The sequence below is a fragment of the Lactuca serriola genome, chromosome 5 (assembly GCF_051521515.1).
Source record: "Lactuca serriola cultivar US96UC23 chromosome 5, Lser_US96UC23_V15, whole genome shotgun sequence".
In the NCBI taxonomy this organism is placed as follows: domain Eukaryota; kingdom Viridiplantae; phylum Streptophyta; class Magnoliopsida; order Asterales; family Asteraceae; genus Lactuca; species Lactuca serriola.
Window position 1 is genome coordinate 359,484,205 of NC_136412.1, and position 15,768 is coordinate 359,499,972.

Here is a 15,768-nt window from a genome sequence, read left to right on the forward strand (position 1 = left end):
AAAGTTTAGTGAATTTTTCAAATCATATTATACAAAACAGATATATCAACAAACCTATTTGTGATGTTTGGGTGGGATAAGGGTTGCTAGATAATCAGATCTATGACACATGATCCTTCCATTTATTGTGTAACAACGTAAATTTTCAAACCAAATTTTCATTTTTAAAAGTACATAAAACTCATATATTATATTTCATAAAACCACAAGTGTCTCAAATGTCATCATAAATCCACAAATAAAGCTAAATCCCAGAATCCTCAACATAGTCTCGAACAGGTGTGTACAATCACGCCGACTTCTTCCCGCGGTCCTGAGAAGTACCTGAAACATATATCACACCACATGGTAAGCACGAAGCATAGTGAGTTTCCCCAAAATACCACATACACAAATAATAAGCCTCTCATGGCTACAACTTGGCATGGACCCTCCAGTCTCATATGTCTCGGTGTGGACCCTCCATTCATGTGTCTCAGTGAGGACCCTACGGTCTCAATGCTCGGTTTAGACCCTCCGGTCCCACAACTCAGTTTGAACCCTACGGTCCTATAACAGTAAACATAGAATATAGCATATATATCACACAAACAAAATGCATAATATCATATAACTCAAGTACGCACATAGGACCCTCCGGTCGCACAAAGATACCACTCATGGTAAGTATAGTGAGAAGACTCACCTCTTAAATAAGCTAAGTAAATGTGTACTCCTCAAACACGAATCACCGAATCTAACCTCCTCCTAATCACATATGATAATTATCTCTAATTAACACTTTAATCACAATTCTAAATAAACTAAGTTATTTCCTGTATCTCTAACTCTTGGAATGGGGAAAAGACCATTTTACCCCTCCATGGTCTCCATAAGTCATGAATAACCAAACCCATAAGTCAACATAAGTCAAACTCGAGTCAACAGTCTATGTTGACCCAACTCATCGAGTGCATATATGCGACTCGTAGAGTCCTCTCGATATTCTCATAATCTCAAAAAATCCAACTCAACTCGTCGAGTTGACCTGTCAAGTCACCGAGTTACTACATGAGCAGACCCATCGGGACAACCCTAACCGACTCGTCGAGTCAGCTCATCGACTCGGCGAGTCCATTCAGCCTGTATTCTCATTCAGACATTTTAAGGCAGATCCACCACTTCAAACTCTAGATCTAGTCTCCTAAGGCTCGAATGTCACGTAAAGCTTCGATCTTTACGTTCATGCATGGCATATTTGCTCCATAATGCCAGCACAAGCTCCAACAAGGGTTAGATGCACATGATCTTGTCTCTAGCTCAATAAAGTTCGGGTCTTTGGATCATAAGACCACCTACATTCCAGATATGAGGTTTCAACCTCAAATCATGCTCAAAGGGCTCAATGACACAAAAAGGATGGGAGAAACCCCTAGAAACTCCCTAAACCAAGATCTCATACGGAAATGATCAAGTTAGCATCTTTTAACCTCCAAATGAAGCAAAACCTTGATGAACCTCTAGATCCAAAGCCTCATCTTGATCCAAGCTTTGATGCTCTTCACTTCTCCTTCAAAAGTGCACTAATATTCACAAGATTAGCTCCTCTCTCACTCTTTTGCTCAAGTGGACGATTAGGGTTTCTCTCAAGGATGTAAGGTGGTTGGTGAGGTGGAAATGAGGGCTTAAGGCCCCTTAAATAGGTCACAAACCCAGGGATTTAGGGTTTCCTCACACGGCGCCAACTCGGCGAGTCGGCTCTCTGACTCGTCGAGATGGTCATTAAACCCACGTGACTAATACGAACATGCTCGACGAGTCTAGCACATAACTCGTCGAGTCACTCATTAAATCCTAAAATAAATGTATATAAAGTGTAATACCTGGGGGTCGGGATGTTACAATTGTCTCCCACTAGAATCATACTTCGCCCTCGAAGTCATGCTCCGAGAATAACTCTGGATATTGCTCATGCATCTCGGACTCCGGCTCCCAAGTCTACTCAGATCCTTTCCGATGTTGCCACTGGACCTGAACCAGGGGCACCTCATTGTTCCTGAACACCTTCACCTTCCGATCTAAGATCGCTATCGGCCTCTCAATGTAATTCAGGCTCACATCCAGCTGAATGTCCTCTAAAGTAACCATTACCGTATCATCGGCTACACACTTCCTCAACTGGGACACGTGGAAGGTGTTATGAATCTGACTCAACTCTGCAGGTAACTCTAACCGATATGCCACCTTCCCCACTCGAGCGGTCACCCTAAAGGGACCGATATATCTAGGACCCAACTTCCCCCTGCTTCCTGAATCGGATCACCCCTTTCCACGGGGAAATATTCAGGAGGACATAGTCTCCGACCTGAAACTCTAGCTCAGATTGTCTCTGGTCTACGTAACTCTTCTGATGACTCTGAGCCGTCAGTAACCTCTGTTTGACCTGGTGAATCTGCTCAGTCATCTTGAGCACAATCTCAGTGCTCCCCATCACTCTCTGCCCCACCTCTCCCCACCATATGGGAGTCCGACACCTCCTCCCGTATAAAAGCTCGTAGGGAGGCATGCTGATACTAGTATGATGATTGTTGTTGTATGAAAACACAGCCAAGGGCAAATAAGTGTCCCAACTTCCACCGAAGTCCATAACACATGCACGCAGTATGTCCTCGAGCATCTGAATAGTCCGCTCACTCTGCCTGTCTGTATGTGGGTGGTAAGCTATCGGGTACTCAACTCCTCCTCATGAAACTTCTTCCAGAACCTAGAAGTAAAACACACATACCAATCTGACACTATCGATGTTGGCACCCCGTGTCATGCCACCACCTCTCGTACATAGATCTCGACCAATTTCTCTACAGAAGAGCTCTTACTGATAGCGAGGAAGTGAGCGCTCTTCGTTAATCGGTCTACAATCACCCATATCGCGTCTACCCCACGCGCAGTCCTCGGTAACTTGGTGATAAAATCCATGGTGATCTGTTCCCATTTCCACTAAGGAACCTCTAAAGGTTGCAGCTGGCCATGGGGTCGTTGGTGCTCTGTCTTGACCCGATGAAAGTTCAAGCATCTCTCGACTACCCAAGCCACATCCCTCTTCATACAGAGCCACCAATAATCCCTCTTCATATCCAAATACATCTTAGTGACCCTAGGATGGATTGAGAATCTCAATCTATGTTCCTCCTCTATCAATATATGATGAGCTCTACCTATATATGGCACCTAAATTCGACCTCGGAAATTCATAAGCCCCCAACTATCTGTCTGAAACTCGGAAATCTGCACCACCACACGTTCTCTCTTATGGTTCTCTGGTTTCACAGCCTCCACCTGAGCCTCTCGGATGGTAGGTAAGATTTGAGTCATCACCGTCATCCTCATACACACATCTCGGATCGGAGCGCTTTCGGCTCTATGACTCAAGGCACCGGCTACCACGTTAGCCTTGCTTGGGTGATATAAGTTCTCACAGTCTTAGTCCTTTACTACATCCAACCACCTCCTCTGTCTCATATTCAGGTTGGGCTAATCCAAATGATACTTCAGGCTCTTATGGTCCGTGTATATGGTACATCGGACACCATAAAGATAGTGTCGCCAAATTTTGAGGGCGAACACTACCACCCCCAACTCTAAATCATGGGTGGGATACCTCGTCTCATGAGGCTTCAGCTGCCACGATGCATATGATGGGATATATATACTACAACATACTATGGTGTACATACAACTCTGAATACCTTGGATCTATGTTTTCACTAGTTATACATGCATATGGTTTCCAAGGCATTAAACCTATAACTAGCATGCAATTGACATAAACAATACAAGATACTAGTTAGAGTAACATACCTTTTATGTGGCTTGAAGTCTTGATGTATTTGGTGTTGCTAGACCGACTTTGGCCTTTAAGAATTTAGTGCCACAAGTGTTGCACCTCAAATGGAATCACAACTCGCCTAGGACAAGGGTGACTCTTGAGAGAGAATTCCATGCACCAAAACACCTCCATATTTCTCTAAGAAAAGAATCCCACATTTTTTTTCATGATGCATGTATTTATATGTGTGGATTCCAAGGGTCATGGGTATAACCCAAATCCATACCCATGGGTTTTATGATCCATGGTTCATGTGGCCCAACTCTTTATGTATCCATACATAAACTTGGTCCAACATGGATCATAAGCCCAACACATATAAATATAACTAATTACCATAATTAGTCCCCATAGATTTAATTAGTCTCTTTTGATCACTAAATTAATTCCAAATTAATTCTTGATCAATACTAATTAATTCATATGATTTCTTATTAATATATTATAACTTATAATATATTAACAAATCATATATAACCTTCTCTCAAGAGTCCATCCTAACAAATTGTCCTGGTGTTATGCAATAGGGCTGATCAGTTTTTCCCAAATCCCGATCCCGTACCGGTACCGTACCGGAACCGGTACCGAACCGTACCAAATTTAAAAATATGGGACGGTACTTGGTCCTCCAAATACATAAAATTCGGGATTCGGTACCGCTGGTACCGGTACTAGTACCGAAAACCGATACCATTCCTGGTACCGGTACCGGTGATTTTAATTCGGTTCGGTACTCGGGATTAACTTTTGATCGAATTCGGTTTTCAGGAAATCGGGAACAGTACGGGTCGGTACCGGTTCCGTCCCACGCTCATCCCTATTATGCAACCAAAATAGACCATGCTACTCTCGGGTCGAGTACATACCAATAATAGTTATGGGCTTAGACATCTAATCCAACAATCTCCCACTTGGATAAGTCTAAAACTATTATTGCAAGTATGACTCCAAAACCCAACTAGCAGTCGTAGCTCTTAAAAGTCGTTGTCGAACTCTGACCTAGTTAATGACGTGTCCATTAGATAAGGGATCATATATTCCTCCATTCTAGATATCATATGGGCTGAGACATGGATTATAATCATTCTCTTTGTCCATTTGTTGTTTCCTGATTTCCGATTTATGACGACCGACTAATTGAACAAATCAAATCAGTCCAGGCCCGGCCGAGCACTTACCTTTGTCATCACCAAATCATCGAGGGGCCCACAGATATCACTTTTATCCTTCCAAGAGTAGAAGGAATGGATAAACTTCAACCCAAATGTTCTCATGCACTGACTCATCAAATTACACACAACGATATGTTTTATAACAACCAAGTTACTGGTTGCGTTTACATATGTTAATGTGCCACCAACGTGCAACTACAACTCACACGTCTCCGTTTGAAGAATATAAGATATTATCGTCTCATGATCACTCGTGAAAAAATCCATGAAGTAATTCAAATGAGCGTTGGTTTAATCCAATACTCGAATCTCATTTTAGAAGCACTCCTGAATGTTGCATCAACTTTTGCTATGTCTAAACACTTTAAACATCTACAAGCCCAATTCATGACAGTCTTGATTCATACCTACTTCCAACGTATGATTGACTGTGGAGAGTTTGAATAACCTAGTTATTCGGGAAGTCAAAACATGCAAAGTGAAACACAAGAATAATTGAATCCAATATGGTCTCATAACTTATGAATATAAACAAAACACCTTTTATTTATCACCATATTGATTACACATTATTCATTTTTTAATGTTTCGATTTATCAACCTAATACTTGAATTAAAACAATAGTCATGCCATGCTCCAAGCATGCATACTATGTTTGTCCAAAACAATAGTTATGCCATACTCCAAGTATGCACACTATGTTTGTCTATGATCCTTACTTTGTGAAATAGATCAATTGAACATGATTCCAATTATGCTCATTTGACAATCTCAAATCCTTATCGCAAATGTAAGAATACAATATTCTTTGCCATTTACTGAAATCTGTTAGATTCTAAACTTATATGCAATGATCCTCTTGTAACGACTATGCACAAAATTCATAAAGACTTGGCAACAGACATTGCAAAGTATTCCAATGGAGAGCAATTCCATGGAAATGAAGTCTCAAATTCAAAGTACATTCCTTTGAACATGTTTCTTGCATTAAGTTTTCTAATCTTACACATATTTAATGAATAGCTTCCACCTACGGAAACATTTCCACATTCCCATTTTGACTATCACTTTTGAACAAGAGTTGCCTCATTTCAGAAAATGTCAATATGGTCCTTCAAAATTAACACTATACTTCCAATTGTCCATGAGCAACTAATCCTTGGTAAACCTCATATTGTCCTCGAAAATTGCTTAATCATTTTAGTCATACCCAGTTCTACTACTTTTTCCCTCGTAATTCCCTAGGCATTTGGAAAAATTTAGAAAGGATAAATGTTATAGCACATGTAATCAATCCTATACCTGAAGCATATGGGATACGATTCATGACGTCTCACATAAAGACATGATCCTAGACCAGTCTTTTGCTATAATATTTTGTATTTTCCATGTTTCCATAATACGACTATGAAGAGGATGTTGTAATCATAATTGAATTTTGAGAACTCAATATATATAGAATTTCCTTATGTTGAACCATTCCAACGTAAAATTCATATATATATCCTTGACTAAAGATGATTAAAATCTCAATCTAAGCTTTTAGAATTGAAATGAAGTATAATTTTCTCTCACTTAATTATAGCAAAACAACTTTTCAAACCCTGCAAAGTCACAAATTGAGACTTTTGTTTTCTATAATTAATACTCAACATAATGATGATGCTCCTACTAACATGATAATTATTAGCATAACACTTATGCTCCACTAGCTTTGACATGTATCCAAAAATCAGCTGGACTTCTAGAAATCAATATTTTATTGACTTTCTTACCAAAGTTCAGATTTCTGATACAAGATGCTTTGATAAGACTTTATCAAAACCATACACCTTTCCTTAGATAGCTCACATGTGTGTCTAAACAGTTTTTAGAACTATGAAAAGGGATGTCGTAATCATAGTCTCAATTGTTTAGACCTTTTTCATTTCTCACAAGTCGATGTTAGTGTGCCGGTTAACCACACACGCTCCACTAACGACTTTGAGAATGCAAATATCACAATTGCTATCTACTTAAAACCTATTCAGCGAAAGCGTTTCCTCACCATCATTTTCATGAATCGGAGAGAAACCTTATGACATTTAGATTTTATGGTGTATGTGTTCCTATCCATGTGAATTAATCATAACCACAAGAGGAGGTTAGTGACAAATCCAAACTCATATGGACTGAACTTTTTTAATCTTAACTTCTTGCCACCTGAACTTTTTTAATCTTAACTTCCAGGTTGGTATGCAAACAACTGAGAACTCATAGAACTCTCATGCATAGTCAACTTTAACGGGAATGGGTACAAAAACATGAATATGTCAACACGATAGGTTACAAACCTCAAGTCGTATGCTAGTGATAAACACCAGTTTTATTCTTGATTTGTTCTTGAAACTTTTTCAAGATCTTTAAGACTCCCACTGTCCTCTTGACATATAAGATTCTCTTGTCAAGAACCTTTCCTTGACAAAACAAATATTCAAGAGTTAGTGCAGATTCTTATCAAGACAAACACTTAACACAATTGGCCTTAGTTGGTCTTTGTTTTATCCAAAAACATCACAATTTACCAGTTTCAAATGTACAAGAGTAGAAAACATTTTACTCTACATTTGACAAGTGTTTTAAACCTTTCTTTATGTCACTCAAGGTTACAATCTTGGAGCATCACTCTAAGAATTGTTTTGGAATGAAGTATGATTCATCTTCTTGATTTAACCATTTCAAAAATTCACGATTCCTCTTCTTAGCCAAACAAATGCACTAAAATGTCCTTAGAGAATCAATTGTGATATGGTTTCATAATCACTAAGATAATCATAAAACATAATACTGAAGTACTCTCCCATCTTTTCAGATTGGAGAAACTTTTATCTTTCTGCCTAATTTGATTCTTCTCATTCGTCCTACCATACATTGAAACTTTTCCAATGTTTCAGAATTATACTTAAACTTGTAAGCACAACCATATTTACTAAACTTTAGTAAATCATGACAAATAGCCTTATCGTTCTTTGTGGTGGACCTGATCAGCGCACAACCAAGTGTACCCGATCTCCTAGTCCTTCACTTGACTCACATATACATATGAACAAGGAATTAGTCTTAATTTTCCAAAGATGAAAATTTTCATTCATCATACAATACAAGTTGCATGATTCCAAGTTTCTATCCAACTGAAACTTGGGTGATGAGAATCTTTCCTTATTTGGTATATTATGACACTACTACAACCAAAAGATTCAAATCCATTTTCCAATATTGCTATTAATGGAATCATACAAACAACAAATTTCATAAATGTCATTGTAAGGATATTTAAAATAAATAAAATTAAAACTTTTTCTTTTATTTTAAAACTTGCGGAAAAAAACATAGCCTTTCAATGCAAATGCATATGAAAACAATTTACAAATGAGTGGCAAAAATTGCGTCTCTCTGTCTCACAAAATATAATAGTCTCAAATGAACCGAACCCTATATATATATATATATATATATATATATATATATATATATATATATATATATATATATATATATATGGTTAGGTTCATGTGAGACAGCCTAATTTTGTGAGACCGTGAGACGCATTTTTTTATTTATTTTTTATTTTTTTTAGTTAATTCAAGTTCCAAAAATAATATTTAAAAAAAGAATTTTTTTATTTTTCCATTTATTTTGCATTTTAAAATTATTTTTAGAATATATATAGTGTAATATTCTATTTAGAATATTTCACGTATTTTTCAAAATAAATGAGATTTATTTTTATTTATTTTTATTTTTTTTAGTTAACTCAAGTTCCGAAAATAATATTTAAAAAAAGAATTTTTAGATTTTTTCCATTTATTTTGTATTTTAAAATTATTTTTTAGAATATGTCAGTGTAATATTTTATTTAGAATATTTCACATGTTTTTCAAAAAAAAAACGGGATTTTTTTTTATTTTTTTTATTTTTTTTTTAGTTAATTCAAGTTCCGAAAATAATATTTAAAAAAAGAATTTTTGGATTTTTCCATTTATTTTGCATTTTAAAATTATTTTTAGATTTGGTCTCACGGTCTCACAAAATTAGAATGGTCTCAAATGAACCTGAACCTATATATATATATATATATATATATATATATATATATATATATATATATATATATATATATATATATATATATATATATATATATATATTCAAAATACAACCAAATACACTATTTGCTTACAGAAGTGTGGGTTTTTTCGTGTGTAAAGTTATGAATACATACACCAAGCAAAACACATAAAAAAGGGAATACCATTTTGCCCTTTATTTTCAGCATAAAAATAAGGATAAAGTTTTCTCTTTTGAAAGATATATCAATACCTTTTTTCACTTGTCTTCTAGCAAACATCACAATGCATGATCAAAATTCAATATAATAAAGGCATTTTGATAATAATGTATCATTTTCAACAAAAAACAAATTGTTTTAAAATTAAAATAGTAAAATTAAATTACGGCATAATATACACCAAGACAACTCATAAAAAGTTTTCCAACGCCACTTTAACTATAGAAAAGTCATCCAAAATTTTAAGTTTGTGTCACTTGATATATATATATATATATATATATATATATATATATATATATATATATATATATATATATATATATATATATATATATATAGGACGATAGGAACACAAAATTTTGTAAAAGCCGCAAAGACTATTCTCTATCAATCATTTCGTCAATGGCACAAACACCCGACCCATTTACTTGGTCGTGACGCGTTACACGCGACACACGTCCATGAAACGTAATACGATCTCGAGGGAAGAATCATGTGCGACGAACGTCCATAGAACGTCATTTAAATGAGTTTTTCTTTTCTTTTTCGTTAAAAAAAATCAAAAAATAATAATAATAATAACAGATATATGATCGGTTTAACATTTTTTTAAAACTTTTAATTTTGTAAAATCAAGTTTGATATCTAAAATACCTTATTTTTTTAAAACTTATTTTACAAAGTCATTAGAATAGTAAGTAGAAGTATTCCTTAAATTTTTATAATTTTTGGAGAATTTTTTTCTAGGTTTTTTATAAATATAAAAAATAAAAAAAAAATAATTTTTTTCCCATGTTTTCATGACTGTGCTCATTTTGTAGAGAGTTAAATTTTAACAACTTAGTTTTTTTTTACAATTGTTTTTCTAAGAAAAAAGAGTAATGGCCAAAAAACGAAATGGATGGAAATAATAAAAACTTCAGCGAATGAGAAGCTGAGACTTGTCAGGAGAGTGGGGAAGAGTAGAAGAGGGAGAGTGTAGGCGGGTCTATTCCTCCGAAAATCTGATTTTTATTTTATTTTTTATTTTTTTGTATTTTTCCTTTTCTATTTTAATCCTTAAAATAATTAACCTTTACAAGAAATTGTCATTATCTCGCTAATAATTACCAAATCTTCGTATCAACTCGCGAGATTTTGACAATAAATTAAATTAAACCGCAACCTTTTATTTTTTTCAATCTTAGGACCTAGATTTATCTTCGCGGTTTCTACCAATTTTTGAGTTCCTACTTGATTATATATATATATATATATATATATATATATATATATATATATATATATTGAAAAAACTAGTTTTTAAATTATATGATTAATTTAAAGGGTAAATAATTTAGGAAGGTAAATGACTTGTTTTTATTTACATTTAGTTATTTTTTTGTACATTATTTATTATACTTGTTTTTATCTTAAAAAAACATCATTATGACCGACTATTTAATTGTTCAAATCTAATATTAATTGTTTAAACCGGGATTTAACTATAAGTTACCTAAACTATAAACAGGACACATTAACCTCATATTTTTGTTGAAAAACTTCCTAGAAAGATGAAAATACAATATTCATCTTATTTCCTCTCTCTTCGGTCGATTTCAAGTGTCCTAGGGTTTTTGGTGTGAGCCATTAAAGAAGTTCACATTATTGGCGCATGATTTCCATGGAATTTGAAGATCAAAGGAGTTTGACATATCTAATTATGTTAAAGGTATATATTCTAATCTAATAATTTTGATTTCATTAGGTTAGAAGTTTTGTTTTATAAAGTATGTTGCCATAATATTGAAAATGTCATAGATCCTTTTAGGTTTCATGTACCTATAAATGTTTACGTCGAATTATGCAAGTACATTATTTTTGTAACCTAGAAAACTCATCACCTTATCCTATCCACTATCATGCATTTCTAACAATTCCCATATCAACAAATATATAACAAGTATGTATATTTTGGTAGATCACTTTCATTTGAGCTCCAGCTGATTGTACACGTCACACCTTCTTTTCTCCTTTTAAAATCATTATTTTCAAAAAGGTTTATAAAAACTCTCATATCCTTAGTTTGAGTTTGGAATCACACGAGTGTTCATCCAAATCCCTTAAACCATGGTTCTTATACCAACTTGTAACGCCCCATTTTTTAGAACAAAATTTTTCATTATTAATTGAGATAAAAGCACCATTTTCATAAAACCCAAGTCAAAGAAATATCATATGTTTCAAAATCTACTCATATAATAATCAGTGTATCATAACAAATATGGGATCACAAAAGCTACTGACGAGTGTGTACAATAATGTCTTCGCCTTCCCATGATCATCTGAAGTACCTGAAACATATTAATCCACAACCGTAACGTGTCCATACCAACCCAACAAGTATCTAGGCTCACAATACTTTAGTTGATCTTGCCATCAACTTGCCCCTCGTAAATGTCTAGACTCGCAACACTTAATATTGTTCTTATCATTAACTCACCCTCATGAATGTTTAGAGTCACAACAGTAAATGTTGATCTTGTCATCAACTCACCCTATGGCTCTAAACATAAAGTTGGTTCGTCCGCATCTTGGTCATCCACACAAAGCTGGATGCCTTATCTCATCACCAATATTTTGACATATACATAATACAAATAAACAAATAGCTCAACATCACAAGTAACAATCTACAAGTCTATCTGCTAAACAACATACTACAGTCTAACCACATCCTAACACACTAGGACACATACTGCAATATATAATATAATGAGAAAACTCACCTGAGCTAAACAACAAAAGCATAATAGCAACCTTAGTAACATACAGCTAATATAAGCTACCTAATACCAAAACGATACCATTACTTAGTTAAATACTAAATTCTACCAAAATTCCACCAAAAATGAAATTGGTCAAAAGTTGATGGTTAACTGTCAAAGTCAACAGTCAGCTATGACTAGTCACTGCGTCGTGGCCAAGCCCTCGACTGCGTTTTGGTCCTAACATCATATCACAATGTATTCCTCGCCACCGCGTCGTGGCTAGGCCTATGTCGCATCGTGGCCTCTCTGATGAACCACTTAATCCATTAAGTGCTTAATCCGACAAGTCCAAGTCTCATGCTTTCTAGAAGACCTTAATGCACTCCTATGGCTCATAAAAGCATAGCTTTATGGACATGCATTCCAATGCATGTCTCACACCAATCTTAGTAAAAGTCACCAAAATGAGATCCTAACTCCAACCATGGTACCTAAAGACCATGAAAGACCAAATCCATGGACCAAAATACTTCTGGGACAAGGTGGAATGATAAAATTGCAAACTTTGTCACATGTAACAACACAACTTCATCCAAGGGACCAAAAACAAGCTTAGAATCTTGATCTAGCAGCTTATAAGCATAAAGATGGAAACTTGCATCATACCCAAGTTCCAGAAGGTAAGATTAAAGTGGCGATCTTCTGATGCAAAGCTCCAAAACTCAATCTTGCTAGAAACTTTCTTTTAAAATCGCCAAAATCCCACATAATAGTTGGGAGAAAAGAGAGAAGGCTCAACGTGGTGAAATGGAGGCCATGGTTTGCTCCCAAGGAGCTCCAGAGGTGTTGGAGGCTAAAAAATGACCTAAAACACAAAACCAATTCTTTAAATATGGGGAAAAAACTAATTGTAATGGGTCGGGTTGCACAACCACCGCGTCGTGGCAGATTTCCCACCATGTCGTGGTGACAGGCTTTTCCTGATTCCTTCCAACTTAAAATAATAATAACTTCTTTGATTCAAATCCATTTTTAGCAATCTTTAAGTGCATACGAATGTATTAACAAGTCCCACAATCCTATCCAATTAATTTTGACTTAAAACATACCGAACTAAATTCATTAATTCATGCAAAGAGTCCAAAATATCACCTTTTTCCATTTTCCTTTGTTTGACTCCAAAACACAATTCAAGGGCCTAAATCGCTTAACCAACATTATCAACATCTAATAAGGTCTAAACTTTAATACCTCGAAGCCCGAGACCTTTACTTGATCAAATTACGAGCCGTTATCCCGAAATTAGAAACATTCGAAACTAGATGTTACAGTGGTGTTTTGGTCCCTTACACAATTTTTTTTTTATAGTTTTCATTTTTACTAATTTCAAACGAGTTGTCTGCTATAATGCACAGTGTGATTTAAATACTAGTTTATATTAATTTGTCGTATATATAAAATTAAAAAAAGTTGTTTTAGTTGAAACTTATATTTTAAGTATTGCAGAATTCAAATTATTTTAAAATAATGCTAATTTTTTTTAACTTTTTTTTATATGTTTTCCAAATGTATTTTTTTCGTAACCATCCGGTTCTTGTCGGTTTTTTCGGCTCCAAAACAAATTTTGTGTTTTTTTCTATTTTTTTCGATTAATACATGAATCGGAGCCGAACCCATTTTGGTATAACGGGTCCGGTTTTTTATTCCTATTATTGTTCGAATACGGTTTTTGGTTCTTTCGGTTTAGATACGGTTCTGGATCGAATAACATTTCTAGTGAGAACACACATTGTGTATAGATATGAATGGATTTCATACCTTTTTATTGTCAAAAATAATATTAAGGACCTTTTAAAACAAAATTTTAAAAGTAAAAATTTTGTAGCTATAATATTACTTTCCCAAATCAAAATTATTGTGTTTTTCATTATAAAGTAACATGTGAAATTAATATTAAAAAAAATAATGAAACATAAAATAAAACAAAGGTCAAGATTCTAAAGCATAATAGAGAAGATACAATTATATGCTATCATCTGTCATTATCCAACTCTATTGATTCCATCTCCATCCTCTCCTTTAATCATTAACTCAAACATACTATTTTATAAATAGTTAAATGGTAATACTGACAACATATTTTAAAATATTTATTTTTGTTTTTGTGCATCTTTATTATAAGTGGTATTTATTTGTATAGGTAAATTGCGTGTGCGATTTAAAATTTATATGACGATGGTTTTTTTTATGTATAAATTATAATGCACTTAGACTATATATATATATATATATATATATATATATATATATATATATATATATATATATATATATATATATAAAACTTAGACTATTATATATAGGGTTAGGTTATATTGTTTTTAGTAACTATTGTGTGTCAGAATGCACAGATCTGGATCATCGGATGAATAGAATCAACAATCATGATATGAGGGTTTATGATATTACAATAGGGTAGCATGTATCATATAATCACTATTTGCATTCATAAGTAAAGAAAAAGACTAGAAACAATTATTACAATCATTCTAAAAAAATTATGATTAATAATGGTTTAACGATTACATTTATTCTTAAATATTAAAACTAAAAATGGTTTAAAAAACATCAAAATCTAACAAAAACACTACTCAATTCCGAAAGAAGATTATTATTAAGAAACAATTTATAAATTATGATAGAATACATTCTGTTAGAATACAAATATCGTTCTCCATGTTTTCTTCATTTTCCACATTAATAGCGACCTCTTCAAAACCTAAATTCACAAGGAAAACATAATCAACTTTCAAAATATTAAAATTTTTAGTGCATTAAATAGAATAAAACAATAAATTCTAATAGAATGTGATATACATTCAAATAGAATATAACTACAATTTCTACAAACCAACATTAAAAATCATCTGTAAACTTGCAATGTATATTATTCTGAAAGAATGTAATGTTTCATTATTTAGGATGTCATGCTATAAGAATCAAGACCAATAACAAGAATAGAAACCAATTTTATTCTGATGGAGCAAGATGTGAACTTAGAAAAAGAAATGTTGAATGATTTCATTAAATCTGAGGAAATTAGTCATAATACAACAATGCAAAATGAGGAAACTTCACCTAGTGTTCGCTCTAATAAGAGGAAATGTTGTATCGATGATGTGTTCCATAATGCGGTTGGTTTGATTACCAAAAGCCTTAAAGAAATATAAAAGGACTTGAGTAAAGGTATTAAATTTGACATGAAGATCAACTAACTGAGTGAGAAGATCCCTCTTGAGATTTTAAAGATGAATTAATTAAGTCAAATCGAGAAGTTCAAAGCTTTGACCAAGATAATAAGTGATCCTATAAACATACAAAACTTTTGGCAAATTGAAAAAGGCGACAGAGAGGTTTGGGTCAAATACATTTTGGAAGGGTAGCATTGTTAATTAAGATGTTAGTATGTTAATTTGTATTTTGTATTTTTAAGTTCTTTTGGGATGTTTGTTAGAATGTTGCTTTGTATTTTGGATTTGTAAGTTTTTAGTATATTCAATAGGGATGTATTGAAATATTGTTATGCTTTTTGGTAACGTTATTATGATATGAAGTCGAGTGAATTTAAGTTATGATGTTTATTAACATGA